Genomic DNA, 6,620 nt, shown 5'->3' on the forward strand with positions numbered 1-6,620 from the left:
AAAAACTAAACGTCTAGTAAAGTAAACACACGACATTCCATTTTATTTATACTCCCTTCAAAGTTTCGGTTATTCATATACAAATAAGTAGTTTTAGATCCTTTGGTTTGTATTGCCAATAAATTCCATCTTCAACAGGTCACTTGCCATGTTTTCTTTGTTGTCGTTTCTCATATATGATAATTGTATCTAACTTTTGGTTGTTATTTGGAACATTTTTTTTATATTTTTATCAATTTTTAATTATGCAAGTTCCTTTTATGGAAGATGCTACTTTGGCGGTCTTGTACCCTTAGGTCTGAGTCTAAGCATGTACTTACAGTTTCATGTTATTTGTTTGTCTACGATAATAACAAACATATATTTCACTAGCTATTTTTGGCATTGTGTTAGGCTTCACACTTGGTGTATTCGGAAAGCAAGGTTAGGTAACTACCTATGTTTCATGTTTTCACAACTTGAATGTCACAATCTGTTAACGTAGCTTGAGTACTTGACTAATCTATATGCGTGAAACACTTTATTATTTACCAACTTTATAAATAATAACTATTAGAGATGAATGAAAAATAAAATTACCGAACTTTAATGGGAGAACGGATGGCTTAATCATATATTTTTACAAGGCTATCTTCAGCGCTTCAAACGTGGATAGAATCCGTCTAAGGTTGATGGGAGTGAGGAAATAAACATGTCTCAAAGAGAGGTGCTGGTTGCGAACTATGAGAAGGGTAGGCAGATGACACGTAGGAGAGGCATCCATCATCGTAGAACTGCTCTTTTTTCAACCACCAAATTAGCCAAACTGTTTATAACTAAAGCGATCAGTTATGAAAATCTCAAAACCTAGCATTAGTTGTAGCTTCAGTTTCAGCCTATAGTCGAACTGACCCATACTCACTCCTACAAAAGACTTACAAGTATATTTTATCTTTTGTTATATGCCACTGATGCAAAAACAGGTAACACGTCATTTCGTGTGATACCGTCAAAACAAGGTATCATACTACGAATTGTATAAAGAATATATAACGATATGAAAAGAATGCATATATATAGAAAGACTCGCAAAAATCCAACATTTTACGTACAAGTACACAAGTTCTTTAACCTTTTAGGGGCATCAAACTTTACATCCAAATATATGGACAAACAAACCAAAAAAGTTGCAACTCAAATGATCATTTAATATGTAATCAAATTTAAACATATAACCGTGAAGACTGAATATACACATGTCTATAATAAGAAAGATGGTGATGTGAGCGGATAATCCAACGATAAAGACTAACATATGTTGGATCAGTTCTGTTTAAACATAATGGAAAACATGAAAACATACCTGTCATCGCAGACAGTGCAGTGGAGAATCCAGTAAGGGAAGAAGACATGGAGTTCGACATCTTTGTCAAGGTAATCTGGTTCCTCCTTAGGGTGCTGACTGATGATGGTGATTATGAAACCGACAAGGGAGATCGGCTATAGAGAGGGAGGTCGAAATTGATGTTATGCTAATTAGGTTATCTGTCTAAGTGTGTTACCTTTTAACCTCTACATAAGTCTCCTTATATAAGCACCCAAGAGGAAACCTAATTAGTTAATAAGGGTAATATGGTCCATCAACAATTACCAACTAATTATTTAATTGGTTATTATATATTTTGATCTATATAATATAAATGATTATAATGGCTACTAGATTAAATATTAAACATAATATATTTAATCTTACATTCTCCCACTTAGCCGAGTAATCATTTACTATGAGTATTAGATAAGACTGATCAGGAGTTAACACTCATTTTAGCCTTAAACAAGTACTATAGCAGTGAAATACAGCCGTTGAATCATTATGCGACTCAGGACCCCCATTAGTCATACTATAGCCTTAATTTAAAACCTAATCGTTATGATCAAAATACGCATAAGCCCTTTGTTTGATTTGTAACTTTATTTGTCTATATGCCCTTATACCGGTTGAACATATTCTAAGAGACATACAAAATCAAACTGAGGAAATTTCATTAATCATAAAACATAAGCTAGTACAATATGCTTAAATAAGGTCTTTACTAAATCCCATATTCCGAACATGTTCTTCGTAAACCTTAGGAGGGAGACCTTTAGTCATCGGATCCGCAAGCATATCTTTAGTACTAATATACTCGATACAAAGATTATTTTCCTCAACTCGTTCATGTACGAACAAATATTTTGTATCGAGATATAAAACAGCTCCAGTCGAACTGTTATTGTTCGAGAAACTAACGGCAGCTGAATTATCACAGTAAAGCTTCAATGGTCTAGAAATGGAATTAACAATTTTGAGTCACGTGATCAGATTTCTAAGCAAAATTCCATGACAGGTTGCGTTATAAACAACAATGTACTCTGCCATCACTGTGGAAGTTGTGGTCAACTGTTGTTTATGACTCTTCCAGGAAATGGGTCCGCCTGCTAACATAAAGATATAGCCCGAAATGGATTTCTTGTCATCTTTGCATTTGGAAAAGTCAGAATCAAAATAGCCCACCACTTCTAAATGATCACTTCTTCTATAAGTCACTTTATAGTCTTTCGTCTCTTGCAGATATCGTAGTACCTTCTTAGCTGCTTTCCAGTGATCTAGGCCAGGATTAGTCTGATAACGGCCTAGCATTCCAGCAATATAAGCGATATCTGGGCGAGTACAGACTTGAGCATACATCAGGCTCCCGACTACTGACGCGTAAGGTATCTGGCTCATTTGCTCCTTCTCAACCTCTGTTGTCGGACACTGGAATGAACTGAAAACATCTCCTTTAACTACTGGAGCGATGGAGGGTTTGCACTGTTGCATGTTGAAACGTGTAAGGACACGATCTATGTAAGCCTTCTGAGACAATCCTAAGATCCCTTTGTGTCTATCTCGGTGGATTTCAATGCCAACTTTTTTTGTTATTTTATTTTTATGCCTTCAGGGGAAGAAGGGAAGGTGTAGCCCGGCGAGGGAAGCCCGACATAAGAAGCATCTCCGAGATCCTTCATGTCAAGGTTTTGCGAGAGTAACCGCTTCGACTCATGCAACATGTCTAAACTATTACTTGCCAATAGAATATCATCTACGTAAAGGACAAGTATAGTAAATTTGCTCCCACTCATCTTGAGGTAGGTGCATTGATCCACTTGATTCTTCATAAAACTTTGTTTCTTCATGACTTCATCAAACTTAAGGTATCACTGACATAATGCTTGTTTTAACCCGTAAATGGATTTCTTCAGCTTACAGACTAGATGCTCCCGACCTTCAGGTTTAAAGCCTTTAGGTTGTTTCATGTAAACATCTTCGTCCAAGTCTCCGTTAAGGAAAGCGGTTTTAACGTCCATCTGATGCAGCTCTAAATCAAAATGAGCTACTAGGGCCATGACGATCCTTAATGAATCTTTACGAGAGACAGGTGAAAACGTCTCTTGATAATCAATTCCCTCTTTCTGAGTGTAGCCCTTTGCAACCTATCTCGCTTTGTAGTGTTCAACGTTCCCATTCGGATCCAGTTTTGTTTTGAACACCCATTTGCATCCTACGGGTTTGACACCGTTGGGTAATTCTACCAAATCCCAAACGTCATTTTTCTTCATGGATTCAAGCTCATCAATCATTGCTTTATTCCATCCAGAAGACTGATCACTGCTAATGTTTTCATTGTAAGAGATAGGATCATTAAGCTTTCTAGGATCCATTTCAGTCAGGTAGGTAACATAATCATCCCAATTAGTAGGCCTTCTTTGCCTAGATGACCTCCTGAGTGGATTATCGGGTTCAGCGTTGTCTTGGTTTTGAGCGTTTGATGTGCCTTCGTCATGAGGTATAATGGGTTCTGATTGTGGAGGTGAATTTGGAGTTGGTGCAGTAGCTTCAAGTACAATAGTTGCATTGGGTACAAGAGGAGTAATCAGAGTAATGGTAAGCGACGAATCTCCCCCCCCCCCCCCGTGTCTTCTACTTCTTGCAATTCTTCGTAAGGGTTGGTACTGCTCCCACTGACCTTGAAATCCTCCAGGAACACAGCAAGCTTGGTTTCAACAATGCGGGTGACATGGGAAGGACAATAGAAACGATAACCCTTTGAATTATCAGTATACCCAATAAAGAAACAGGCAACTGTTTTAGGGTCAGGTTTCCTTAGGAAAGGATTGTAAAGTTTTGCATCAGCAATGCAGCCCCATACTTTCATATATTTAAGACTCGGTTTCCTTCCTGTCCAAAGTTCATAAGGTGTTTTAGGGACAGACTTAGAAGGAACTCTATTGAGTATATGAACAGCTGCTTTTAACGCTTCAGTCCAGAGGAATAATGGTAAATTAGTGTTGGCTAACATACTGCGCACCATATTCATAAGGGTACGGTTTCTTCGTTCAGCGACACCGTTCTGCTGAGGTGTACCAGGCATGGTGTATTGGTTCACAATCCCCTGGCCCTTACAAAACTCATAAAATGGACCAGGAGCTTGACCCACATCAGTATGTCTTCCATAATATTCACCGCCTCTATCTGATCTCACAAATTTAATTTGACGATCTAATTACTTTTCAACTTCAGCCTTATAATCTTTAAAAGTTGTAAGAGACTCAGACTTTTCCTTAATAAGATACAAGTACATGTAATGAGAATAATCATCAATAAAAGTGATAAATGAAGTATGTCCTGTTATGCCAGCGATTTGGTAGGGACCACTAATGTCAGTGTGAATGAGTTCTAATAAATTAGAGCTCCTAGTGGCACCTTTCTTATTCGCTAATGTCATTTTACCTTTAAGACATTTGACACATGTTCCAAAATCAGAGAAATCGAGAGGAGGTAAGACTTCATCCTTTACGAGATGATTTAATCGTTCTCTTGAGATGTGGCCTAAACATTGATGCCACAACATGGATGAAGTCTCTAAATCTCATTTCTCTTTCATCTTTGTGAGTGATTCATTAATGTTATATGACAACAAAGATTTGGAAAAATTATCATCTAGTTCTAATCCATAGAGACCACCATCTGGAATACCAGTACCATAAAAAACAGAATCATAGAGGATAGAGAGTTCGCGATGACCATGGGAAACAATAAAACCGTCCATGTCTAACTTTGGTCCTGATACTAGGTTCCGAATTAGCTCAGGAACATATAAGGTATCATAAAGTTTAATACATAAACCAGTTTTCATAACTAACTGTAATGTTCCAATGGCCTTCACTTCTAATTCTCGATCATCCCCAACCTAAAGCGTTCTTTGGTTTCTTTCCAGCTTCCGGATTGTAAGGAATCCCTGAGTTAAATTGGTAACATGAACCATAGAACCAGAATCAAACCACCAAGAATTAGCAGGAACATTTAAATTATAGGACTCAAGTATCATAAAATAATCGTTACCTTTCTTAGCCAGCCACTCCTTAAAGTCAGGGCATTCCTTCTGCATGTGTCCTGCCTTTTTACAGAACTTGCAGCGGATTCTGCCTAAGGAGTTCTTAGAGCTGGAAGGTGCACTCGTATTGGGATTGGGCCTTTGGACTTTAGAAGCATCCTTCCTCTGATGGTTGTTCTTCCTTTTCTTATAGTTGGAGGTGGTGAAGTTAGCAACATCGGTAGTGATCCATCCTCATACGCTCTTCCTCCTGTACGCACATGGCGACCAGCTCACTCATCGTCCATTTGTCCTTCTGAGTGTTGTAATTGATCTTGAATGCTTCAAAGGACGAAGGAAGCGACGTATTGATGAAATGAACAAGAAAACCATCACTGATTTCCATTTCCAGCCCCTTCAGCTTATTGGCCATGTCATTCATCATCATGATGTGCTCGCGAATGCCACTCCTCCCATCATACTTAGTTGTCACCATCTTGAGAATAAGCGTACTAGTGTGTGCTTTAGACGTCCCCTTGAACTGCGCCTCCACAGAAGCCAAGTAGGTTTTAGCATCTTTAGAATCAGGAATGGCTCCTCTGATTGCATTGCTTATGGACTGCTTCATGAACATGAGAGACATGCGGTTACACCTAGTCCACTTTTCATGAGTCAACTGCTCAGCAGCAGTACTTTGTGGAGTAAGGTCAGCTGGCTTATTCTCTCTTAGAGCATAGTCAAAGTCCAGCAATCCAAGTGTAAGCATGAGAGCATCCTTCCATGCAGCAAAGTTATCACCAGTCAAAGGTGGAATCCCGCAATTGGGCGCTGATACTGGAAATAAGATTAGCAAGTTATGATACTAAGGAAGAAGTCCTAATGTGATCTAAGGGCACGTTAAACTTAGGCAGGCATAAATAATGACCATTTTACATTATGAAGCTGTGATATTGTCTATTACTAACATCAAAATAATAGACTTAGTTAAAATTCTACTTAAACGAAGACAAATCAGCTTTGGCCAGAAGTGTAATCATTTAAGCATGTGTGCAAAGTGGTTGTGACAAATCAGCTTTGGCTAGAAATGAAACAATCACTTTAGTTATGCACTCGTTAAGTATGCTATCTATGAAGGAATTAAATCAGCTTTGGCCAGATATTAAGACATTCATGTTTATGATGCACACTAAACATAGCTTTCGTAATACTTGAATGATAAGTAGATGTATCAAATCAGCTTTGGCCAGA

The sequence above is a fragment of the Helianthus annuus genome, chromosome 17 (genome assembly GCF_002127325.2).
Source record: "Helianthus annuus cultivar XRQ/B chromosome 17, HanXRQr2.0-SUNRISE, whole genome shotgun sequence".
NCBI lineage: Eukaryota > Viridiplantae > Streptophyta > Magnoliopsida > Asterales > Asteraceae > Helianthus > Helianthus annuus.